This window comes from Lontra canadensis, unplaced genomic scaffold, assembly GCF_010015895.1.
Source record: "Lontra canadensis isolate GAN:19392208 unplaced genomic scaffold, GSC_riverotter_1.0 scaffold64, whole genome shotgun sequence".
NCBI lineage: Eukaryota > Metazoa > Chordata > Mammalia > Carnivora > Mustelidae > Lontra > Lontra canadensis.
Genome location: NW_022631058.1, coordinates 2,227,795 through 2,255,461, shown reverse-complemented (window position 1 = coordinate 2,255,461; position 27,667 = coordinate 2,227,795). Strand labels below are relative to the sequence as shown.

At 36.7% G+C, this 27,667-nt stretch overlaps 1 protein-coding gene and 1 non-coding gene across 2 annotated transcripts in view; both read right to left on the bottom strand.

Annotated features, from left to right (window-relative positions):
• The window catches only part of TSHR (thyroid stimulating hormone receptor), a 157,263-nt gene that overhangs the window by 80,973 nt on the left and 48,623 nt on the right, over positions 1 to 27,667 (bottom strand). The gene's annotated exons all lie outside the window — the stretch shown is intronic.
• On the bottom strand, positions 5,115 to 5,216 carry LOC116879976. The gene has a single exon (XR_004385147.1). It is a non-coding gene; the product is annotated as a U6 spliceosomal RNA (small nuclear RNA).

Genomic DNA, 27,667 nt, shown 5'->3' with positions numbered 1-27,667 from the left:
AGGGATACATACTCCCTGATGCTTATCAGCATTACCCAGCATAGCCGAATAATGGAAACCACTCAAGTGTCCATCACCTGATTAATATATACATATATTCACCTGATGAATATATATATACATGTATGTATACATACATGCATACACACATACATTTATATATACACGCACACACATACACACATATGCATATGTGTATACACATGCATATACATATACATGCAAATACATATTTATATACACACATATATACGTATATATATACACACACACATACATTTATATATATACAGACACAAAAATGGAATATTACTCAGCCATAAAAGAATTAAATATTGCCCTTTGCAACAACATGGATGGAGCTGGGGAGTATTATGCTAACCAAAATAAGTCAGTCAGAGAAAGAGAGATACCATATGATTTCACTCCTATGTAGAATTTGAGGAAAAAAAATGAGCAAAAGGCATAAAAATAGAGAGAGTGAGAGAGAGAGGAAAACCAAGAAATAAACTCTTGACTATAGAGAACAAACTGACGGTTACCAGAGGGGAGGTGGCGGAGGATGGGTTTAATAGATGATGGGATTAAGGAGTGCACTTGTGGTGAGCACTGGGTGGTACTTGGAAGTGCTGAAATGCTGTATTGTATACCTGAAACTAATATTACACTGTATGTTAACTAACTGAAATTTAAAGAAAAACTTGAAAAAACTAAGTACAACTGCTTTTTCAACACAATTTAATAAATATATAGACTATTTCCATCATCCCAGAAAAGTTCCCATGTGCCCCTTTCCAATTACTAACTCCACCCCCTCAGAAAATAACCACTGTTCTGAATTCTGCCACCACGAATTGCTTCTTTTTATTAACTTCACATAAATGTAATCACACAATAGCCACCATTTTCTGTCTGGCTTCTTTTGTTAGTGTAATGTTTTTGAGATTTGTTCATGTTGTTTCACCCATCAGTTGTTTCTTTTATTACACCTAATTATGAATATGTGCACCTTATTTATTCTTCTGCAGTTGATATTTTTCTAATTTGGGGCCATTAAGATTAAAGCTTCCATCCCCTCCAGCAACTCTCAGTTTCCTATGATTAAGGGTTTTTTATGGTTCGTCTTCCTCTCTGATTGTGTCTTATTTGATTTTTCCCTCCCTTCTTCTATACTCCTGTTTTGTTTCTTAAATTCCACATATGAATGAAATGACATGATAATTGTCTTTCTTTGATTGACTTGTTTTGCTTAGCATAATATCCTCTAGTTCCATTTCCACGCTGTTGGAAATGGAAAGAGGGGGTGTGGGATTTTATATCCTGACACTTTACTAAATTCCTGTATGAGTTCTAGCAGTTTTGGGGTGGAGTCTTTTGTGTTTTAGCATAAAGTATCATGTCATCTGCAAAGTGTGAGAGTTTGACTTCTTTGCTGATTTGGATGCATTTTATTTCTTTTTGTTGTCTGATTGCTGAGGCCAGGACTTCTTGTACTATATTGAAGAGCAGTGGTAATAGTGGATATCTCTGCCATGTTCCTGACCTTAGGGGAAAAGCTGCCACTGAGAATGATATTTGCTGTGGGTATTCCGTAGATAACTTTTATGATATTGAGGTATGTACCCTCTATCCCTACACTGTGAAGAATTTTAATCAAGAAAAGATGTTGCACTTTGCTGAATGCGTTTTCTGCAACTATTGAGAGTATCATATGGTTCTTGTCCTTTCTTTTATTAATGTATTGTATCAAATTGATTTGCAGATGTTAAACCAACCTTGCAGCCTAGGAAATCCCACTTGGTGTGGTGAATAATTCTTTTAATGTACTGTTGGACCCAACTGGCTAGTAGCTTCATGAGAATTTTGACATCCATGTTCATCAAGGGTATTCGTAGGGTCTTTGTCTGGTTTGGGGATCAAGGTTTGGACGTTTTCCTTCCATTTGTATTTTTTGGAACGGTTTCAGAATAGGTATTAATTCTTCTTTAAATGTTTGGTAGAATTCCCTGGGAAGCTGTCTGGCGCTGGGCTCTTTTTTGTGGGAGATTTTTGATGATTGCTTCAATCTCCTTACTGGTTATGAGTCTGCTTAGGTTTTCTATTTCTTCCTGGTTCAGTTTTGGTAGTTTAAACATCTCGAGAAATGCATCCATTTCTTCCAGATTGTCAAATTTGCTGGCATAGAGTTGCTCATAATATGTTCTTATAATTGTTTGTATTTGTTTGGTGTTGGTTGTGATATCTCCTCTTTCATTCATGATTTTATTTAGGTCCTTTCTTTTTTCTTTTTGATGAGTCTGGCCAAGGGTTTACCAATCTTATAAATTCTTTCAGAGAACCAGCTGCTAGTTTCGTTGATTTGTTCTACCTTTCTTTTGGTTTCTATTTCATTGACTTCTGTTCTGATCTTTATTATTTCTCTTCTCCTGCTGGGTTTAGGCTTTCTTTGCTGTTCTTTCTCTAGCTCCTTTAGGTGTAGGGTTAGGTTGTGTATTTGAGACCTTCCTTATTTCTTGAGAAAGGCTGGTATAGCTATATACTTTCCTCTTAGGACCACCTTTGCTGCATCCCAATGGTTTTGAACAGCTGTGTTTTCATTTGCATTAGTTTCCATATTTTTAAAAAAATTCTTCTTTAGTTTCCTGGTTGATCCATTCATTCTTTAGTAGGATGCTTTTTAGTCTCCATGTATTTGAGTTCTTTCCAACTTTCTTCTTGTGGTTGAGTTCTAGTTTCAAAGTATTGTTGTCTGAAAATATGCAGGGAATGATTTTAGACTTTTGGTACAGGTTGAGACCTGATTTGTGACCCAGGATGTGATCTATTCTTGAGAATGTACCATGTGACCTAGAAAAGAATGTGTATTCTGTTTCTTTGGGATAGAATGTGCTGAATATATCTGTGATGTCCGTCTGGTCCAGTGTATCATTTAAAGCCTTTATTTCTTTTGCTGAGATGTTGATCTTTTGCTTAGATGATCTGTCCATTTCAGTGAGGAGGGTGTTAAAGTCTCCTACTATCATTGTATTATTGTCAATGTGTTTATTTCATTTTGTTATTAATTAGCTTATATAATTGGCTGCTCCCTTGTTAGGGGTAGAGATATTTAAAATCGTTAGATCTTGTTGTACAGACTCTTTATATGATATAGTGTCCTTCCTCATCTCTTATTATAGTCTTTGGTTTAAAATCAAATTTGTCTGATAAGAGGATTGCCACTCCAGCTTTCTTTTGATGTCCATTAGCATGGTAAATTATTTTCTACCCCATCACTTTAAATCTGAAGGTGTTTTGGGGTTTAAAATGAGTCTCTTAAAGACAGCATATCGATGGGTCTTATTTTTTTATCCAGTCTGATACCCTGTGTCTTTTGATTTGGGGCATTTAGCCCATTTACATTCAGGGTAACTATTGAAAGATATGAATTTTGTGCCATTGTATTGCCTCTAAGATGACTGTTACTGTATATTGTCTCTGTTCCTTTCTGGTCTATGTTACTTTTAGGCTTTCCCTTTGCTTAGAGGACTCCTTTCAATATTTCCTGTAGGGCTGGTTTCATGTTTGCAAATACTTCTAGTTTGTGTTTTTCCTGGAAGGTTTTTATTTCTCCTTCTATTTTCAATGACAGTCTAGCTGGATATAGTATTCTTGGCTGCATATTTTTATCATTTAATGCTCTGAATATATCATGCCCGTCCTTTCTGACCCTCCAGATCTCTGTGGATAGGTCTGCTGCCTATCTAATATTTCTACCATTGTAGGTTACAGACCTCTTGTCCTGAACTGGATGAAGCATTATTCTGAGTGTGTCTGTGAGGGTGTTTCTGGATGAGATTTTTATTTGAATCATCGACTGAGAAAAGTAGACTGCCCTCCCTAATGTGGATGGACCTCATCAAATTTGTTGAAGACCTGAATAGAATCAAAGGCTACATAAGAAAGAATTCTTTCTCTCTGCCTACCTTCAAGTTGGGACACTGTTCTTCTCCTTTGGACTCAGACTGGAACTTACTTACACAGTGGGTCTCCTCATTCTCATGCCTTTAGACTGAGACTGGAACCATATCATCTTTTCCTGTGTTTCTGACTGTATATCTTAGATTTCTCGGCTTCTATTATCGATGAGCCAATTCCTTATAGTAAAATCAATTTGTCTGTGTCTGTCTGTCTCCGGTCTCATTATATATGTATACACCTCCGCTTGATTCTGTTTCTTTGGAGATCCTAGGCTAATAAAACAAGCTTCTAAACTGAAATAACAAACACCTACACAGCACTCACTATGCCAAGCACTATAAAAGTACATTATATTACCTCTTCATAACAGCCCTATGAGTTAGGTAATATTATTAACCCATTTTACAGATGATGATCTGAGATAGAGAAATGTTAAATAACTTGGTGGAAGCCACACAGTAGTATGAGAGCAGGATTTCAATCACAGATGAAAAAGACCTCAGATTCTTTAGTATACTCTACTGCAATTCTGGAAAGTGTAAAATGTGGATAATAATATCTACCACAGAGGCTTGCTATGAATATTTAATAAATTATTATTGGAAGTACTTAGAGAACAATGTTGGCCCATAGTGAACACTAGGTAAGTGTTTTTGTTAAAGAAACAAAAATATACAAATCAGTTGGCCAATTATTAATTGATGATGAGAAATACAACTGTCATATGGACCAGAATATTCATGATGTCTATTTTATCTTGTGGGCAGTCTACTGTGGGGAATCAAGACAGAATCAGAAGATTGTGTAAAGGGCATGAAATCAATCAAAACAAGGAGATAAAATGGCTTTTTAATGTTCTAATATCACCATATCTTACAACGAATGACCTTGCCTCTGGGGTTTGCCATCCACTAGTTTAAGCATCCACTGATTTAAGTTTCTTTTGTCCTGGACATTGACTAGATGAGAATTTTCACAATTCTCATCTCTGACTCCACTTCTTCTTGCCTTCAGCTGACCGGTCCTCTGCCTGATGGATGTTGTCTTCAGCCGCATTGCAGAGGGTCATTCTGTTTTCTCTGAGATTTTATATATCTCTAATATGACGCATTATGTGCCACTTAAGAAATTTATTCTATTTATTTCATTTTTTTTTTAATTTTCTAGTGAGCATTATAGTGTGTCATCCTTGCACAGGGGCCATGCTAATCTTCTCTATATCATTCCAATTTTAGTATATGTACTGCAGAAGGGAGCACTCTAACGAGCTTTAGAGTGCAGCCTCAATATTAGTGGGAATATTTTATTATAGACCTGTCTTTGGACTGTTGTTTAATTTGTGTTGTGTTCATTTTTTAAAAGAAAAAATGGAAATGATTTCTTTTAATACTTTTCTTCAGACCTTGTGGAATCCATTATGCCTTGAAGAACACTGTTTAAAACCTATGTGTTTGGGGCACCTGTGTGGCTCTGTTAGTTTAGTGATTACCTCTGGCTCAGGTCATGATCTCGGGGTCCTGGAATTGAGTCCTGCATCAGGCTCCCTGTTCAGTGGGAAGCCTGCTTCTCCCTCTTCCACTCTCTATGCTTATGTGCTCTCTCTGTCAAATAAATAAATAAAGCCTTAAAAACAGAAACAAAAACAAAAAAACCTCCAACCCTTATGTGTTTGTCCAAATCTTGTTATTTTATGGATGAATAATCTGAAGGAAGGTTGAGTGACTTAAGTTCATAAAATTAAGCAACAGCAGTCTGGCTTCCTTTAAGCTTTTCATTATAAAATATATGTAGATGGTATTTTGAAGCTACATAACTATAGAGAGATTCTTTCCTTTGCTATGAAGCTGTGACCCAGACACACTTCAGGAATCAGCATGTATTAGTACTATTTATATGCTGAAAGCCTAACATGTTCTGGGCATCATGCCTGGTGCAGGGAATGCTATGGTAAGCAAGTCAGATGAAGGTCCTGCCTCCATGAAACTGAGACCAGTGGAGGAGCAAGACATTTTAAAAAACCCACTTAAATAACTACACTATTTTTATTGTGTTAGAGCTATGAAGGAAGAGTACAGATCTATGCAAGTGTAGACAAGTCCTCTTCAAGGAACCGATTTAAGCTGTGACTTAAGGCTGCATCTGATTACAGAATCTGAAGGACTGGAAGTGTCAGTGAAGAAAACAGGGTGATGGATTGGGCTTTTGGAGCCTCAACCGAAAAAGGGTGATATTAAGGTGAGGTGGATAGGAAAGTGAATTATATATTACAAAATAATGAATGTCAGAACTTATAATGTTTGAGGTCTTATGTACGATGATGCTGTGAACATAGCTGGCATTCAGTATGTACTTCTAGATAAAAGCAGCTTGGTGAACACTTGTCATCTGTCCAGTGTTCTAAAAGTAGGGTTTTTTTTTTTTTTTCTGTTTTTTGTTTTCTTGTTTTGTTTTACAAATGGCAAATGCAGGCTTTGGCAAAGAGTGACATTTTTTTTTCCTGGCTCTTATGTGCCAGTTGGAAGTTCGTAAGTTCACCGTCTCTCATTAAAATTTCAAAGTATTGTCTGTGAATTTTATCCAGGGAGAAAATATATTGGCTTAGGAAACTTTCGAATCTGTTCCCAGTTTCAGATAAGGACAATGAGCTAGACATTCAAGAGATAGTATGTATATATTCATCATCTGTATACTTTATTCATTTCATATATTTGAGAAGGGGTGTGTGTGTGTGTGTGTGTGTGTGTGTGTGTGTGTTATATGTTTGTTTTTGTTGTTCTTGGTATGGAGAAGAAAAATAATTTTATTTGAAAAATGACCGATATACAAGTTCTTTCCATTTCTAATTTGCATTTCGGGGGTCAACATTTTTGTATGAGTTAATTCTCCTTTTTGTATTTATATTTCAACTGTTCCACATTGATTTAAAACCTACCTTCTTCCTACCCACTGTTTCTACTGTTCTTCATTCATTTAAATAAATCCAGATTTCCATTTGGTATTGTTATCTTTCTCCGTAAAGAGCTTCCTTTAATTTAGTGTGGTTACTTTTAGTGCAGGTCTGCTGGCAATGACTTCATTCAACTTTTGTTTATCTGGAAAAGTCTTTGTTGTGACTTCATTATAGAAAGATATGTTCATGGGGCATAAAATTATAGGTTGACAGTTTTTTCCTTTCAGTAGTTAAAGATGTCATTCTGTGGCATGACACACTGTAGTTTCCCTTTTTAAAATATTGTCTATAGCTGATTTTCAGCATTTGTTTATAAGGTGCCTTGTAGTTTTCTTCATATTTATTTTTCTTGGGGTTCATTAGAGCTTCTCGGAATTGTAAGTTTAGAGTTTTTATGAAATTTGGAAAACTTTTGGTCATTACTACTTCACATATCTTTATTTTTTTCTGTTCCTTTTCTCTCTCATCTCCTTTTGGAATTCCAATTACATGTGTGTTAAATGACTCAATGTTTTCATAGAGGTGATTGATACATTCTTCACTTCTTTATATCGTTTTTATTTCTCTCTGTGCTCCATTTTGGATAGTTTCTATTGCTAAGTTTTTGAGTTCTTGATTTTTCTCCTTCTATAGTGTTTAATGTTTTAAAGCTTATTCAGTTAATTTTTCTTTTATATGTTATATTTTTAGGCGTAAAAGTCTCACTTGGGTCTTCATTATATCTTCCATTTCTCTCTTTGTTATGGTCATATTTTCTTTTATTTTCTTGATTTATTTGGAGACTTTTAACAAATGTTTTAAAATCATTGCCTATTATTTCTATCATCTCTGTCATTCTGTGTCTGCTGCTATTAACTGATTTTACTCTTTATTATGGATCATATTTCCTTCCCTTTTTAAATTTTCATTCCTGTTGCATAGAGAGATAAGATAATGTAGAAACTGCTACTGCAAGAAGAAAAGATTTACTGAGGTCCACTGTAGTAGTAAAAGGTGGCCACAAATTTCCCTCTCTTTGAATTTGGGCTGGCCTTCGGTGCTTGACCAAAGAATGTAGTAGAAGTAACACTGTTGGATTTTAAGGCTGGGTGAAAATTCTTAGTGCTTCTGGCAGGGTGTCCTGGAATACTCTCCTTTAGAGCTCTGAATTTTCAAAATAGCAGTCGACTGTTCTGAAATTGTCACTTAGAGAAGCCACATGTAACAGCTGGAGTCAAAGTCTCACCTGAGCCCAGCACTTAGCCATCCGCACCAGGGCAGCACATACATGCATGGAGCCACTTTGATTCTCCAGCCACACCCATCCGTCATCTGAATACCAGTGAGTGAACACTGATGATGCCCTAAGAATTATTCAGCTGTATCTTATCCCAATTCCTGACACACAATATTGTTATATATAATAAATTGTTTTTTTTTAAGTGAAATCTAGTTGACACACATTAGTTTCAGGTGTGCAACACAGTCATTCAACAGCTCTATACTTATGCTATGCTCACCACAAATGTAGCTACTGTCTGTCACCACGAAACACTATTATAATACCCTTGGCTATATTCCCTGTGCTGTACATTTTATGCCCATGACTTAATCATTCCATAACTTCAAGCTTGTACCTCCCATTACCTTTCATCCATTTTGCCATAAAATAGTTGTTTTAAACCTCCAAATTGTATTACAACTATAGATAACCAAAGCACCTACTATATGTTAGATATTGTTAGAATTTTTATATATATCACATATTGCTAAGAACGGCAGAGTAGCTACATCTGAAAATAGTAAACCTCCCCAAGCTGAGATAAAATTGGTAGAACTGATATAATGAGCACCTTTAGAATGATAGAAGTTAAGCTTCGAGTCCACTATTCTCTTTTTCCCTATTATTTCTATTCTGGTTGTTATACTGCTTGAAAACTTGGATAATAATAGGTTTAGTAACTTTGAGGAGGCCATCTAAGAATGAGTCTTCTCCATGTAGCAAAGTCAGTGTTTATTCTACAACCTGTATTCCATCAGTACAATGGAGAAGAGACTCTAGCTGCCTTTTGACTGGACTGGTCTGTCTCAACTCTGCTAATAACTATCACTGTCATTTTAGATCAATTATAAACTCTCCGAGCCTCAATGTTGTTGTTGTTTTTAAGATTTTATTTATTTATTTGACAGACAGAGATCACAAGTAGGCAGAGAGGCAGGCAGAGAGAGAAAGGAGGAAGCAGGCTCCCTGCTAAGCAGAGAGCCCGATGTGGGGTTTGATCCCAGGACCCTGGGATAATGATCTGAGCCGAAGGCAGAGGCTTTAACCCACTGAGCCACCCAGGTGCCCCGGGGAAAGAGAATCTTAAGCAGGCTCCATGGGCAGTGTGGAACCCGATGTGGAGGTCTATCCCAGGACCCTGAGATCATGACCTGAGCAGAAACCAAGAGACAGATGCTTAACTGACTGAGCTACGCAGGCACCCCTCTGCCTCCTTTTTAGATACTATCTTACTCTATCCATTTTCCTGAATCTATACATAAATCATATAAGAAAATGGCTTATGGGGTGCCTGGGTGGCTCAGTGGGTTAAAGCCTCTGCCTTCGGCTCAGGTCATGATCTCAGGGTCCTGGGATCAAGCCCCGCATCGGGCTCTCTGCTCAGCGGGGAGCCTGCTTCCCTCTCTCTCTGCCTGCCTCTCTGGCTACTTGTGATCTCTGTCAAATAAATAAATAAATAAATAATCTTAAAAAAAAAAAAGAAAGAAAATGGCTTATAGAGAGTCATCCTTGGTGGTAAGGAGGGAGGCACAAGCTAATAAATATTGTCCTACAAATAATTTTATTTAACAAATAACATTAAGATGATAAAGATTCTTTCTTACAACAGTTTAAAAATCAACTTTTTTTTTAAATTTTATTTATTTATTTGACAGAGAGCGATCACAAGTAGGCAGAGAGGCAGGCAGAGAGAGGAGGAAGCCGACTTCCCGCTGAGCAGAGAGCCCGATGTGGGGCTTGATCCCAGGACCCTGAGATCATGACCTGAGCCGAAGGCAGAGGCTTTAACCCACTGAGCCACCCAGGCGCCCCTCAACTACTTTTTATAAAGCTGCAAACATTCAGCTCTTGAGAGTTTCATGAGACCCTCTTAGGGGGATGTTTTTTTAATAGTTATTTTTTGAAATCATTTCAGCTGGAGGACAAAACGAGTCATCTAAAAATAGCCCAAACTCATTTTCTTCCCCATGAAATGATTTATAAGGTTTTATTGTTACTTCAACCTTACCCACCACTTTTTTTTTTAAGATTTTATTTATTTATTTGACAGAGAGAGAGCACAAGTAAGCAGAGCAGCAGGCAGAGGGAGAGAGAGAAGCAGGCTCTCTGCTGAGAAGGAAGCCTGATGTGGGGTTTAATGCCAGGACCCTGGAACCATGGCCTGAGCCGAAGGCAGCTGCTTAACTAACTGAGCCACTCAGGTGCCCCTTTAACCACAACTTTTATTAGTATTATTACTATAGTGGGTATCCAATTAAGCAGACGAGTTTGCATGTGTACAAGAGAAGGTGCTATTAACATTGCCAAGACATCCATACACCTTGGATGACATCTTCCTTGTTGAAAACAGTCACAGGATTTCCCCATCTTCATTCCTGCTGCCCATAAGCAGGCCCTGAGGCAAGGATTTGTGTGCAAGTGATTTGATAAGTGAGTGTTCCCAGGAGAAACTGTAGAGGGGCAGAGGACGCAGCTAAGAAAGAGAAGGCTGAGTTGCAACCTCAGTGGGGATCTGCAGAGGAGCTCTGGAGTATAGATTATACCTTAGCATTTGTCCTGACTCAGCCTGGGGCTTTCAGAGTCCTACTTCAGTCCTCCGCAAACTCCTCAAATCAGCTCCAGGTATTTCTCTGAGGGAGCAGGCATGATCTGCCAGAAGCAAAAACATATTGAAGTTGGGAAGGGATTAATAGAAACAGTAAAAGGGACCTAGACTAATATGGATGGAGTACTACATTGTCCGCTATTTCTGTCTCAGTTAATGTATAGGTAAGTAACATGGGGACAGATACTGGGAGCTCACTAGGGGCCTGCTGCTGGGCTAAGTGTTTTACATTCATTATTTTAGGCAAACCTCACAATACCCCTGTGACCCAGAGTATTCCCATTTCACAGCTAAGGAAATTGAGGTTCTTAAGATTAATTGAGTTTCTCAAGGTCACACAGCAAATGAATTGGCATGGATTTGAACCTAGGCCTGCTGAAGCTGTCCTGGAAAAAGATAAGAGAAATACTTTTGTGGACTGATGGAGCTCTCTACTCCTTACCTTTTTTGCTCAAAGGGCTGATTACTGAAGAAGATGTGAGACAGTTTATACAAGGATCAAGGTCTCCTGAGAAAGAAAGATTTCACACTTCCCCTCCTGAGCCAAGAGGTTACTAGAACCTTTCTAAAGGATGGAGATGGTTTTCCGTGAAATCTACTAAAAGGAAAGACACCTAGGGTCTCCCCTGGTGGATTCTGCTGAATAGCAGGGCAATGTAGACTTCTGACTTAGATGCTGCATGGGTTTAAACTCATGCATAAGTGTCATTTGTACCTGGGTCATTCCTTTTAATCTAGTTATTATGAAAATAATACTTGTAATGAGAATATATGCTAAGACATTATAATTTGAGGCATCCAAACATGGACCTTTCTTGGCTGAATGTAAGATTTTCTTTCTTTGAAGACCCTCTTCATCCCATGCGGGGATCTTGAAGAGTAGTGGCTTTGTTGCGGCAGCGATCTACTTCAACCTCCTCTTAGGGAGCAAACTGACATTGTGAAAAAAGTCAGTCTCTGGATTTTCAATAATTTGGGAGAAAGACAGAGGACTAAACCAACTGTCTTTCCTCCTTTCAACACCCTAGAAATGAAGGACACTTGATGTTGATGTCTTGCATTTATGAAATTACCCTTTAGATTTCTAGCTTTCCTAACTATTCAGAAAATGAAATGAGTTTGGATTTATGTTTTCATTGAAACAGTAGTGGTGATGACTCAAATTATAACATGAAAGAGAGATTGTGTTTACCTTTATTTTCTTTCAGACTATCTACTTGGAGAAAAGAAGGAGATTATAATTGTTATACTGTTTTCTTTCATTTGCCTAAAAGCATTTAAAATGTATTCGATCTTTAAACACAAGTATGGTTTTTTGATTGTTTTATATGCTCTTTTATGTATACTAAAGTGAACATTTCAAAGTATCTGGACAAATCAAAAAACTATTATTAAGTTTGGCTACAATTTGCAACTAACTCCCAATTCATTGGATTATCTATAAAACTGTTTCCTGCTGCCTCACTCCAAATATAAGCGAAACAATCCTAAAGAATAGGCCCATTTGTGACAGCAAAAAAGATAGATAGATGATTGATAGATAGATAGATAGATAGATAGATGGATAGATAGATAAATTGCAATGTCCAGAAACAACAGATTGGTTACATAAATAATTATGGTACATCTACTAAGTGAAATCTATTCTGCCATTAAAATTTATTCAGAAGATGGGGTGCCTGGGTGCCTCCGTTAGTTAAGCATCAGACTTCAGTTTAGGTCATGATCCCAGGGTCCTAAGATCAAGCCCTGCATTGAGCTCCCCACTCAGCAAATTGTCTGCTTCTCCCTCTCTCTGCCCCTCCCTCTGCTTGTGCTCTCTCTTGCTCACTCTCTCTCTCTCCAATAAAATCTTAAAAAAAATTCACCCAGATGTTGCATGAAAAGAACATGGGAAGGTGTTTAAAATTTAATATTAGGTAAAAATGAACCAGTACAAAAGAGCACATGTAAAACTTATTTTACATACATTACACAAGAAAATTCTAAATAGATGTACAACAAAATGTTAGCAGAAGTTCTCAGGGAGTAGGAACAGAGATACTTAAAATTTTTCTTTTTGTAATCTATACTTCCTAATTTGTCTACAAAAAAACATTTAATTCATTTGTAATGAAAGTTATTAACCATTTAAAAAAGCATGAACAGGAAGAACAAGGTTAGATCAATATTATTCATAACTATAAGCATGCTTTATAGTTCTAGAAGAGTCATTTGTTCATTAAAATGTCAAAAGCATGTGGGTTGAAAATTGGGGGTCAGAGATAGTGGAAAGAGGGAAGCACTCTTTCAATCCAATAGAGTAGCCATAAGCTCTCTTCATAGAGTAGAACTGCACTGTCCAATACAATAATCATAGCCATGTGTGACTGCTTCTGAGCCCTTGAAATACAGCTAATCTGAACTGAGATGTGCTATAAGTATAAAATACTGGATTTTGAAAGCTTTAAAGTACCTCATTAATGATATTTTATTTTGATTACATGTTAAAATTATAATTTTGGGATACATCAGTTTAATTAAATACATTGTTAACATTAATTTCACCTGTTTCTTTTTACTTTGTTTAATGTGGCAACTAGAAAAATGTAACTTATAAGGGCACCTGGGTGGTTCAGAGGGTTAAGCCGCTGCCTTCGGCTCAGGTCATGATCTCAGGTCCCTGGGATCGAGTCCCGCGTCGGGCTCTCTGTTCAGCAGGGAGCCTGCTTCCCTCTCTCTCTCTCTGCGTGCCTCTCTGTCTACTTGTGATCTCTGTCGGATAAATGAATAAAATCTTAAAAAAAAAAAAAGAAAAATGTAACTTATATACGTGGCTTGCATGATATTTCTCTTGAACAGCACTGGAGGTAAGAGTAAGCTCAGCTTGAATGTTCTAAGTCTTTTTCTGAATCACAAAGGATTTTTTAGGAAATTTTCCCAAATACACAAAATACTAAAACAGAATTGAAAGAGAATGAGGCAATTGTAGATTTTAAAAAGACCTTTTAAGATCTGAAACAAGCTACTCTATTGATGTTCTATAGTAGCAAAGTATGAATAAATGAGAAACAATGTAGGTAGGATTGCTCTTAATATATATTTCTCAAGGGGTGCGTGAGTGACTCAGTAGGTTAAGCGTCTGTCTTTAGCTCAGGTCATGATCTTAGGGTCCTGGAACTGAGCCCCACATCAGGCTCTCTGTTCAGCGGGGAGTCTGCTTCTCCTCTCCTTCTGCCCTTCCCCACTGCTTGTGCTGTCTCGCAAATAAATAAAATCTTTAAAATATATATATATTTCTCACAATTGAAGCTTAATGTTTTTTCTCATATCACACACTAGATACTTTTACTATAATGCAAATTATTATTTTGTTAAAAATAAGTCTTTTTGATAAACATATTCATCAAAATGTTAGTGAAGAAACTCAGAACCCATGCCCACTTTGCCAACTATACGTGGATTTCCTCCAGAGGTTGGACTGTAACGAGGGAGGCAAACTGGATGATTTGATGGCAAGAGCAGAGTGGCAGGATGGAGGGAACCTATGCTCTTCTAAGTGGAAAGCTGTGTATGTCACTGACAGGTCAGCTTTCCATCTCCCCTGTCCCCAGTTGCAAGTGTGTGGACAGGTTTGTAAGATCCCGTTAGGCAGGGTGTACCAGGATACAAAAATCTATGGAAGGAAAACCTAGAAATTTCCTGTTTTTGTTTGTTTGTTTTAAGTCAAGGCAATGGTCAGAACTTCCTGGTTCCCACTACAGCTTTCACAAAGAAGTCTAAAGTTTTATGATGGTATAATTTCATATGAAAAGGGAAGCAAAACATGGCATGTACCCCTGAAAAACCTCCAATGTCATGATGGAAAAATATTATGACCAAAAATGCATCTTTGTTCCCTGCATAATGTATATAGAAATCATTTCCTTTTGACAATCCACTTGATTAAAACAAAAAAAAATAATAAAACCACATAAGCATTTTTTTCCTGATGATCCTCTCCATTTAAAAAACAATAAAAATCAAACCACATGATTTTCCATTTCGAATGAAACAGCATAAATGATGGGAAATCCAAAAGCGTCTGTATCTGAGAAGTCATACTCAGATAATTCCAACCAATGGTTAGAAACACTTTTCAGTAAAGTCCTTTCTTAAGTGATGCTATTGTTTTGTAAAGCAGGCTTTGCAAAACAAATGATCACTAGTAAAAAAGATTTAACATTTATCTCAGCATGATTTTTAAATGTACTTCTTATGTATCTTAACTTATTGAGACAGAAAAGGATTAGTACCAAAATATTTCATCCCATATCATAATTAAAATAGAATTTAGTTGCAGTAAAATTCAGCACAATAATTTTAGATTTTTAAAGAAAATGTATTTTGATGTGATAACCTGGAGCTTTCATGTTTGAGATGAGAAATGAATTTAACCACAAGCAATAGAGTTTTGTTTTGTTTTGTTTCTGGAAATTAAGTGAAAGACCGTTTTCCGTGGTCTTTTAGCCAAGATACAAAGGAAAAAAAAAATGAATCCGGTCTAATTTGTTTAGACGTCAGCGAGCAGGCAATTGAAAGTTCCCTGTGACAGTGATTTTTTTTCTTCAAGGGCTCTTGAGGGTTCATGCTGGAACATGAGTAACCTTGTTTTTTCAGAGTTTGTACCAGCCATTCTCAACTGACTTCTTTGCTGTGATGAATATTCTCTAGTAGTTGTAGGAACTAAGTTTCTAGAACCTATCAACACCGTTCCTTAAACATCAAAGGACCATTCTTCATGACAAAGCAGGCTTTCTGCAGGACTCTCAGGGAACCCAACATAATTCCCAGCACATACACCCCATATTGTAATCTGAAGGATAGTGTTAAGTAATTACACAATATAAAACTATTTGGAGGGAGTTCTAGTGAATTGTTTTTATAGTGCTGAGGCTTGGAAATTCAGACAATGTTGGACAGTCTCAGCAAACCATGTGACAGACAACTGGCAGGGATACAGAGTCCCTGGTATATTTTTTTTAAAGAGAGACCAAGTTATTATTACACCCTCTTTTCTTTAGAAAAATTGTCAAATGTTTTGATCAACTCATAGGCTACCAGGCAGCCCAACTTAGAATGTTTCCCAGAAATGCCTTATATTTAGTACAGAAAATTTTTATTTCCATGAAATAATATTTTTCATTTATTCATTTTATTCATTTATTTGAGATTTTATTCATTTATTGAGAGAGAGAAAGAGAGAGAACATGAGTGGGGGTGAAGAGCAGAGGGAGAGAGAGGTAGACTCCCTGCTGAGCAGGGAGCTCGATGTGGGATTGGACCCTAGAACCCTGAGATCATGACCTGAGCTGAAAGCAGATGTTTAACTGACTGAGCCCCTCAACAACACATTTTAAAACGTAAAATCAAATCACACATATTTTTATTTTCTTCCCATCAAAATCATAAATAATAGCTCCTATTCATAGAATTCTTCCGGGCTCTGTGCTAAAACTTTCCCATGTATTTTTTCACTAAAGCTTTACAATGAAGTGTGAGGTGTACCATGATGATCTTTATCTTATAGATTAGGAAACCAAAATTTAGAGTGTTTAGTTGTCCAAGGACCTTGCTCAGCGGCAGCAAGACTACACACACACAGGCAGCACTTAATTTCTTAAATTAAGATTAAGAAATCTTGGGGCACCTTGGTGGCTCAGTGGGTTAAAGCCTCTGCTTTCGGCTCAGGTCATGATCCCAGGGTCCTGGGATAGAACCCCACATCGGGCTCTCTGCTCAGCAGGGAGCCTGCTTCCTCCTATCTCTCTGCCTGCCTCTCTGCCTACTTGTGGTCTTTTGTCTGTCAAATAAATAAATAAAATCTTTAAAAAAAAGATTAAGAAATCTTATCACTGTGTCATATTGCTTCTCTGAATATGTTTTACATTAAACAACATCAGTGGCCATTTATGACTACTATATGTCAGGAGGCTATAAACAGACTGTAGAGGATGTGAATGTAAAGTTATAATTCAACTCAGAAGAGTTTTCTCTTTCCTCCCTCCTTCCTTGTCTTTCTCCTGTTCTTCCTTCCCTCTTATGCCTCATATCGTCCAGTCCTATAGTTTGCAATATAATGGAGAAGCTAATACGTATAATCCTCAGAAGTAAATCAAGAAGAGTTCTGATAACGTCAAGTAAAATAAGATAGAAAAGGTATTCATTATGTTTTAAATTCCTCAAACATTCCTCAAATAGCCAAAATAAGGAATGCTTTCTCAAAAAGATGAAAATAAAATTTTAAGTAGAAACAAGTGAGTGTAATAACTCTGAGGATATCACAATGTGTATTTGTCATGGTTTCTAATTCTGTTATCAGATGATTCAAAGTTTTAATTTCTTCTTGTGTCAGTTTTGGGAAGTTATTATTTTTTCTAGAAACATCCATTTTATCTAAATTTTCAAATTAGGACTATAGTATTGTTAATATTTATAAATGATATGATAATTTTAAAAATATCTGTAGGCTCTGTAATGATATATACCTTTTCATTTCTGATTCTTTTTGCTTGATGAGACTCATCAGGGGTTTATCAATTTCATTAGTGTCTTCAAAGAATCAATCTGGATTTTTTAAAATTATCTTAAAAATTTTAAAGTTGTGTCTAATAATTCACTATCTGAACTCTTATGCGTCCTTTTCTATTGCTGTTATTTCTCTTCATTTTTTAATTACCTTGTGTTTTCATATGTGGTTATTTTTTATTATGTGCAAGACATTGTGTGGCATATGAAAAAAGAACTGACATAATCTTAGTCCTAGAATTTTTTTCTTTCAAAGAGGATTTAGAGTTGCCTTTGGCAGATAGTTAGGGGCACCGACAATCTTAGATCATCTTAATCCAACTATAGGGACTGAGATAATTTGAAACCACTTCAGTCCCAGGTTTTCCCAGTGCTCCCTACTCTTTGGTAGAGCCCTTTGAGATTGTAACTCCATGTTTGGGGGTTTAGCAGAGATCCCTTTTTGACAGAACTTGGATTTTATTTATTTATTTATTTTAACCATTTAGACTTTCTGGGACTGCCAAAACCTCTACTCAATTCTTCCCTTAACCTCTTCCAGAATCATTAGCCACTCCTAGGAGTCACAGCTCCGGGTTTCCTTTTCCTGCTCTTTGTTTCATAATTCTTTGCTATCTTGATCGTGAAATTAAAAAAAAAAGTTATTTTACCATGCTTTGTCAATTTTTCTCAGTCGGAGTGCTTTAAATTATATGTACATTTTGTGCAAGATATTGTGAATATTCTTAGAAGCAGAAGTCCTTTATACTTTGTTTTTAATATTTTACCATTGATTTGTGATTTCTTAGGTTCATTTTACATGTGTACATATTTCTTTTTCAAAATGTGGAAGATTTATGGTTCAATTTTAGTTCTTCAAGTAATTTTCTTGTTGCTTAAAATATGACTTTATATAACATAGTAAGTTCTCTTTCTTTAACCAATCTATTAATCCCCTACTCTGAATGATAATATTCTCAGAATAATTTATTTCTTTCACCTCCTTGCTTTTCTATACTGCTACACTTTTGTTCGGTTTGTACTTGATCTCAAATTAGCCTTAAACAATACACATTGAAAATGAGAAAACCAGAAAACTTAAACTACCTCCCACCTTCTTCTCCCTCAGCCCCAGAGAGGTGCCCTGAGACAATAGAAAGATTTTTCAGTTTACAAGGTCCCAAGTAATACAAGGGTTTCCCTCTCTGTGTGCATATATAAGTATGTTAATGGAATGATTTAGCCATAACCTCTCTTCATCTATCCATCTTTCTTAAAAATATTATGACCTACTCAGTGTCAGGTGCAGCTTTGGGTTTGGGGAATATAGCAATAAATAAAAGGGAGGGAAAAAAAAACCCTGGTTTCACGAGTTTATATTTTGTAGATGATAAAGACCGATAGCCTCAGGCTGCTTATTATTTAGTTTCTTATCCACTCTGCCAAACAGAAAGATACCTTCTTTTAGAGTTAGCTTGTCTATAAATGTCCTCATGAATCATCACATCCCCTGCCTCTGCAGAGTATCTTGTGAGATTTCAGGAGCTACTTGAGATCAGCCATTTTGTTCTTTGCCTGCCTTGCCCCTTGGTATGTGCCACCTACTTCAGAGAACTCTGCTCTCTCAACCTATAATCTAGAATAGCCCCCTTATTTCAGTTTACTTCCTTCCTCTTGTTCAATTTTCAGCATATTTGACAGCTGTCCTTCATGTATATTATGGTTCAGGTTAATGAGGATTTTCTTTCTTTCTTTCTTTCTTTTTTTTAAAGATTTTATTTATTTACTTGACAGGGAGAGAGATCACAAGTAGGCAGAGTGGCATGCAGAGAGAGAGGGGGAAGCAGGCTCTCTGCTGAGCAGAGAGCTGGATGCCCAGCTCGATTCCAGGACCCTGAGATCATGACCTGAGCCAAAGGCAGAGGTTTTAACCCACTGAGCCACCCAGGCACCCCTAATGAGGATTTTCTAATCATTACAAATCAGACTGTCTGCTGCTAATTTTCCTTGTTGATTCTGGTTGATTTCCAGAGAGGATAGGATCTAGATGTCTTTTCTATCCTGAAATTAAATATCCCATCTTTTTCCTTTAAAGTGAGGGTACTTGAGTCTGGAAAGGTTCAATGATTTGTTCAAGGTCTCATATATAACTTGTAGTATGAATCCAATCCTAGAACTCAAACATCTGGATTCCCAGTTCAATCTCCTTTCCATTATACTTTATTTTACATAAAAGATAAATAAGTATTAAGTAAACAAATCAATATTCATAAAAACAGCTTCAGATTTTTCCAAACCTAACTTTCTACCTCTTCTCACATTAAAAACACAAGTACATATTCCTACTGATTTATCTTATATTAGAGTTTCCAGATAAACAGGACCAACAGGAAATATATATATATATGTGTGTGTGTGTGTGTGTGTATATATATATATATATATATATATATATATTTATATTTATAGAGAGAGAGAGAGAGAGATTACAAGGAATTGGCTTGTACAATTGCAGAGACTGGGAAGTCCCAAGATCTGCAGTGGGCAACCTGGAGCCCTAGGAGAGTTGATGGTGTAGTTCTAATTGAGTCCAAAGGCCTAAGAACCAGTGAGGGTGATGCTACAAGTTCTAATCCAAGTTGTGGCTCAATACCCAAAAAGAGTCAATGTTTTCATTAAAGTCCAAAGATAGGAAAAGACTAATATCCCAGCTCAGCAGTCAGGTGGTTGGAATTTTCTTTTACTGAAAGAAAAAAATCTATTCAGACCCTCAGGTGATTGGATGAGGCCCACCCACATGAGAAAGAGCAATCTGCTTTACTCAGCCTACTTGTTCAAATGTTAACCTCATCCCAAAATAGCCAGAGTCATGTTTGATCAAATATCTGGGCAGTCTGTGACCCAGTCAAGTTGACACATAAAATTAACCATTATACCCATTCTAGTAACTGCAATTTAAGAGTCCAGTTTTAGATCAATGAATGCAATGTACTAGCTTTTGAACACCATCAATCATTGAGAAAATGAGGTTGTAAACTTAGAAAAAAATAAAAGTAGATCACAGCTGAAATTGCAGACATATATTTACTGATCCTGTTATCTAGAAAATTTCTTCTTTATCATGAGTCAGATTATATACTTAGAAGTGCACTGTTTTCAATAAGCTGCAAAAAATGTGATAAAAATAAAGACTTGATCCAAAGCATTTTAAAATTACAGATTTATTCTCAAGGTGGTGGAGCAATCAATGTTAACAACACTGTTTACGGAGTATAAGGTAGAATTAAGGTTTTGATTATCTAATAACTAGGCTACCAGATCTCTCATCCACCATAATTTCCTTAGATGCAGAGAAGCGTGATTTCACTGTTTTCCCTGCTTTCTCCCCCTTACTGTCCTCTCTTCTGTTCCTTACTCCTTTTTTTCCCTTTATCCTTTCCCCTACCATAGTCAGTAGATTTGGAGGAAAAAAATATGGAAAAACACAGAATCTTTTTGCTCTTATCCTTGTGAGAAAGATATACAGATAAAACAACTAACCCAGGTTGATGGCATGAGCTCTTCAGTGCAATAGTGATTAATTATGCTGTTTGCAGACTTTTTGGGGGAGGAGACACTCAGCTTTAGGAATTTATCAGCAAAGAGATACATTCTAGGGAATTATTAATTGATATGAGTAACTTCATAGTTTTTTAGTATTTTTAGTACATTTTTTTCTTACAAGCTTGCTTTCAGTGACTGGCAACCAAATTACTCAAATTATGACATCTACCATTTCCTGCTCTCCCAGTCTAGCTCTTTGTTTCCATGGATTCAGACTCCCACTTCCAATACCTTTTCCACCCTTATTATTCTGACAATTTGTTTAGATAGCTCTTCTCAGGCTTCTTGTCCTTACTTCCCTTTATATTTTCTTGATTTTCTGTTTTCTTATTCTTTTTTTTTCCCCCAAATAATTTGTTGTTGTGATTGGACTATTTTTTGAAGATTTTTATTTCTTCATTAGAGAGAGAGTGAGAATGAATAGGGGAGAGGCAGAGGGAGAAGCAGACTCCCCACTGAGCAGGAAGCCTGAGGTGGGGCTTAATCCTAGGGCACTGGGATCTGGACTTGAGCCGAAGACAGACCTTAACCAACTGAGAAACCCAGGCACCCTTGCATATTCTTGTTAACCAAAAAAGTAGCAATCAAATTGAACATTTTTCAATATTCAGATTAGTACTTACATAATTTCATGTTTACTATCTTATATTTTTTGTTTGGGAATTATTAGCAGTTGGTTAATTTTAAGACTATGACTGATGGTAACTACTCTTTGTAGAGTTATTGGCAATGGAGAGATTATAGATATTACTAGAAAAATTCTTTCTCATTCATTACTGTTTCTGTATGCCAGGATGTCTCTGTCAGCTCTGGGATCTACTAACATTATAGCAGGTATGTGTCAAGGGTAGACTTATATACCACTTGTACTATGGAAGTACTACAAGTGGACTATAATGTGCAAATTAAATGCTAGTTTTTGGAGCCCGACTGCCTGACTTTGCAACCTCAGCTTTGCCACATATTAGTGATATGACCTTGGGCAAGTTACTTGTCTGGTACCTATCTAATGGGAATTAATATACATAAGGTGCCTAGAACAGTGCTTGGCACATAGTAAGTTCTCAATGAGGGTTGGAAGTTAATTGTATCTCATATTTATGTTGAGGACATATTTAAGGTAGTAGGTTTTGTATAAACCTGTCATTTTTAAAGTGTGGTCTCTGAACCAAAAGCAGGACCTGGGAACTTGAAAGAAATGCAAATTCTTGGGCCCTTACTCTGGGGTTGGGAGTCCAACATGTATTTTAACACGCCCTTTAGGTGATTCTGACACATGCTCAAGTTTGACACCATTAGAATAGACAAAGAGCTGTAGGTAGAAATCAGAGAAACTGGGTTCCCAATTTAGCCTTCTTATAAGTTGTGTGACTTTAGGATATGCTTTTTAATATTTCTGAGCATCGCTCTGAGATCAAGGATGTTGGGTTGATGCAAATTATGATCAACATAGTAAAACAGTATAAATTCTTGATGATTCTGCTTATTACATACACTCATTCAGTGGTTACTCACAGTCACGTAGAAAGCCCCTCTTGTTGCCCATGAACTTTGGTGATACCAGCTTCAGATCATTATGGAATCTTCTTTAAAAAGTTCTACCTTGGGGCGCCTGGGTGTCTCAGAGAGTTAAAGCCTCTGCCTTCAGCTCAGGTCATGATCTCAGGGTCCTGGGATCGAGGCCCACATTGGGCTCTCTGCTCAGCAGGGAGCCTGCTCCCTGCCCTCTCTCTGCCTTCCTCTCTGTCTACTTGTGATCTCTCTGTCAAATAAATAAATAAAATCTTTAAAAATAAATGAAAAAAATTAAAATTCTACCTTTCTTGTTCTCTTATATGATAGGAGATAAATCTCATGAGTGTACCTGTCTGATCTTATCTTTGTAAATATAGCAGGTTAATCACTTCTATATACTGGTATAGGAATCTGGTTTGGCCTTGTGGTCTACAGCTAGGTCCATGTCTATCTTCAATTCTAACCTTTGTCTTCAAGAGACGATAGTCTGAGATAGATTTCTCATAATTGAAACCAAAGGAGTCCGATTGATTGCTCTGATCAATAATGTTGTAGCTGATGTCTCCATATTAAATAACAAGGAATTGTGCAAAATAGTGTAAAATGAAGGGATGTGAATGCAAATATGATACTTTTTTGACAGTTCACTCTTCATTTTCTTCTTTAGGAACTGATCATTTTTAGGGTTTCTAGTCCATTCAGATTTCATCTGAGTCATAATCATAGTCCACAGACACATATGTACATGCACACACAAACACACACACATACACCACCACCACCACCATTACTAGTGGCACCACAACCACCCATACACATCTATTTTTTTTCTCTTTGCCTCCCTAAAGTGAACTGTGGTAGCTATAGTTCTTGTCTGCTTAGCCTGCCTTTCCTTCATCCTGTTTTCAAGTTACAGAAGTCCTCTTTTTCATAAATCCATTGCACGTGGTTCAAGTGGGGCTGACCCCTATCCTCTGCTCACCACTCATGTTCTCTATACAATGAAGTGGTCTTCTCACTGGGATCATTAACAATGAGAACCATGTAAGCCTACAGCTACCGGTGACCATCTTTGCCACCATATTGGGGAGGTTGTCTGAGAATAAACCTATGGAGTGGGTGGAACTGTGAGGAGAATGAAAAGACTTGGATGATACTAATTTTTTAGCTTTAAAATGAGGAACTGGTCCACAGTACTACCAATATGTACCATATGTCAAAACCTCACTATGTTAGGCATTTTGAAAAATACTTTCTTGCTTTAATTTCATTTAATATACACAGCAACTCTACTGTGTACATTTTTATCCTTTTTCAATCTCCATCACTGAGAAAACTGAGTCCCATAAGAATAATCCCATGTAGTCTAATGAGAAGTTTTGCTTACCATTTTAAGTTGCTTCTATTAATATATGGCTTAATGGTGAAATTGTCAAATAAACAGATAAACCAAGATCTCTTTGATCTCAAAATCCATGTCCATAAGGACCATCAATAAATTGAAACATTTATTGACTTGACCAATGGCCTAAACTCACTGAGTGAGTACCTGAAGTTGTTTCCGGGTATAATTGTCTATGTTTCTAAGAAAATTGAAAAGGCTAAAAATAGAAATGAATATGTACTTCCTCCAGATTTAGCAGGAAAACACCTATGTATCCATCTATCCATCTGTCTCTCCATTCTTCTATCTATCTGTTCAGAATCGATCTGAAGTTGTTCCATGACATGAGCATCAGAGATTCCTTTTATGAGTTACCATAAAAGTAATCTCTACTTTTTTGAAGTAATCTCTATACCCATTGTGGGGCTTAAACTCATTATTCTGAGATCAAGCGTTGCGTGCTCTACTGAAGGCCAGCCAGGCACGCCTAAGATTCCTTTTCTTTATATCAGAGATCTCCTGGTACTATTCCAGAATTTTAGGTCAAGCCATATGAAAGCCATATGAAACAGCTCATATTCAACCATTTATGACAAAAAATGGTAATTCCATATATTTTGGCCTAATAAAAAGATTGGAATAGTATGTATGTGTGTGTACATCTGTAGAATAAAAAAAAAAGCTGTTTTGATCCTAAGTTGATCTTCAAAAGAAGTTGCATAGTTAAAATTGTCAGTTAAGAATACTCATATGAATTATTATACAAGCCTCTTCTGAAACATAGTGACCACTTACTTTAAGTAATATCCACACTCTTGAGTCCTTTTAGTTAGCATAAAGTTGACAGAAGAAAAGAGTTCTGTTAGGCAATCAATTCCATTTCAAAGAACAGATTTACTTTTACTTCATAAATGGCTTTTTAAAAAATAAACATTGCCCTGAAACTTTCATGATGAATTCTGCATTTTTCAGCAGAATTCCAGCTTTAGTTTAAAGTTTTAGACTACAGATGAGAGAAGTTTTCTGTTTTTCAATATAACGTACTGAGTTCAGTGGTGAACTGAGATATATATATATATATATGTGTGTGTGTATATATATATATATATATATATACACACATACTATATCTCAGTATGTTCTAAAGTCATTTTATCATCTCTACCCACTCACTCCAGTTCCAGACTTGCCTTTTCTCTAGTTTCCTTCATCTCGGTAAATATCTCCATGAGGTGTTCAAGCCAGAAACCTGGAAACATGTGAGTATTTACAACTTTGTCATCAAGAAGTGACTTGCTGTCATTTGCTGTCTACATTTATAATTGAAGGAAGTACTCAGTTACAGTTAGAAATCTGAAAGATGAAAATTTTTCCCATACAAGTTCATGGACCCCAGTTATTAAACCCTAAAAATCTACTTATAGGGATCCAGTGTCCCAAAGGTGAAAGGTATAGAGCAGATGCAGGGAGGGAGAAGAGGAATTCTTCATGCAAGAGAAAGGTTGAAAGGACTTGTTCCTAGAGTAGAATCTCCACCTCCCCATCTGTTTGTGTCTTGGGTAGGGGCCAAGACCTGGGAAGGAATGGGTCCTTGGAATATTTAGGAGGCTCTATCCTAAGTACTGGGGCTCCCAGTTTTAGTAAAGCACTTCTGTGGCCCATTTTCCATGGCTTATTAATAAATAATATTTATTATTTATTAATTTTTATATTTAATATAAATATTTAATAAATAATATTTAGTGGTATAGACTAGAGGTTAGAGGAGTCTCCCAAAGTATTTTGCTTTGGGTAGGTGCTGGATCACTCCATTCATTTTCTAGTTATAAACTCATTGAAAGGAAGCCACAGAGGAGCAGAAGAGAGGCTCAGAAACTTCTTTCCATTGAAAATTGTAATTTTCTTTTTTAAAATTTAAATTCCAGCATAGTTAACATATGGTGTTATATTAGTTTCAGTGTACAATACAGTGATTCAACAATCCCATGCATCATTGTAGAGAACAAACTGATGTTTACCACAGGGAAGTGGGTGGAAGGATGGGTAAAATCAGTGATAGGAATTAAAGAATACACTTGTGATGAGCACTGGGTGAGGTATATAATTTCAATTATTTTGAACAAAGAATTTTTTTTGCATACCTAGGGTTTTTTTTCCTCTTTTTTTCTTTTTAAAAAAGATTTTATTTATTTATTTGACAGAGAGCATGAGTTGGCAGAGCAGTAGGCAGAGGGAGAGGGAGAAGCAGACTCCCTGCTGAGCAGGGAGCCCAATGCGGGGTTCGATCCCAGGACTCTGAGAACATGACCTGAGCCAAAGGCAGACGCTTAACCAACTGAGCCACCCAGGTGCCCCTCTTTGCTTTTCTTTTAATTTCATTAAATACTTGACTCTTTTTCTTAATCCCCAAACCTAACCAACTGGACCATCTTTTGACCACACCCCATATGTTGGGCTATCTCTCCCATCAGCTGTGGCCTACCCCCACAACTGCAATTCCCTGCTCAGAGTTCACTCTTGTCACTCTCCAAAACACTCTTCACCCTGCAACCAGAGGTGCTTGTTTCCTTTTCAAAACATAAATCTCAAAACTCTAAGTGGTTTCTTTTTCTTTTAGAATAAAGTCCCAAATTCTTAACCTTTTTGGAATAGGCCATGGTCAACTTATTCCAGCCTTGTTCTACTTGACTTTTCCCTTGCCACTCTATAGTTCCTTAATAACATTTACTATACTTCTCCTATATTCCAGGCCACTGCATATACTGTTCCATCCTAGTCTTCCCTCCATAGCTAACTTGTATGTGAATACCAACTCCTAGGGTTGCGCAGTGCACTCACTACCTATATAGCTCTATATTGCAATCCCAACCCATCTTCTCTCCTTTCCATGCTCCCATAGAGATATTTTATCTGACCCTCTAAATTAAACCCACTTCCATGTGCTTCAATAGAAACTGGTACTTCCTTTTCTGCACATGATATTTTAATTGGTTGTCATTCCACTAGACTTTAATATTCATGAGAACAAATACCATTTGTGTCTTAGGACTATTCCTCATATCAGTCCAGCACCTGACACAAAGTGAATGCTCATTCATTCACTCATTCATTCAATAATATTTACTAAATATCTCTTATGTGCCTTAGTGTAACACAAACACACAAAGATTTAATAAATATTTGCTTAATATTTGTTACTGGGTTTTAGAATTGAGATTGGCCTATACTAAGCCATCTATATTTTTAGGGTGTCTGTTTAGTCTTGATTACATTATGGCACAGTTTGAATCACCCTCTTTGTATATTGTTCTTACCATTGACTCTCCAGAGTTTACCAACTCAGGTTGTATGACTTATAAAATCATGTGTCTCATTTCGTATTCAGAAAATATGGTCATGGGACACCTGGGTGACTCAGTTGGTTAAGTGTCTGACTTTGGCTCATGTCATGATCCCAGGGTCCTGAGGCTGAGCAGAGAAATTGCTTCTCTCTCTCCCTCTGCCCCTCCCCCCTCTCATGTTCTCTCTCTCTCTCAAATAAACAAAATCTTTAAAAAAAGAAAATTTATGGGCTGTGGGGCAGTCTTAAAGCCACTAGATTTGTTATGTAAGTAAAATAAACTCCTATTCATTTAAAAAAAAATTATGATCATTTCCTTACTATTTGTTTAAGGAATATACTTTTTTTCTTTCAATTTCTCTTGCCCCTCAGACTGCATCTAGTTTTCATCCCATAAAGTGTCCCTTGCTATGTCTCTAGAGTCCTGACCTTTGTCTTCACAAATATAACATGCTTTTATTGTTAAGTTGATTTGCAAGAGAAATGCAAACTAGGCCTTTTTCAATTTCGGAGCTGATTAGATTCCA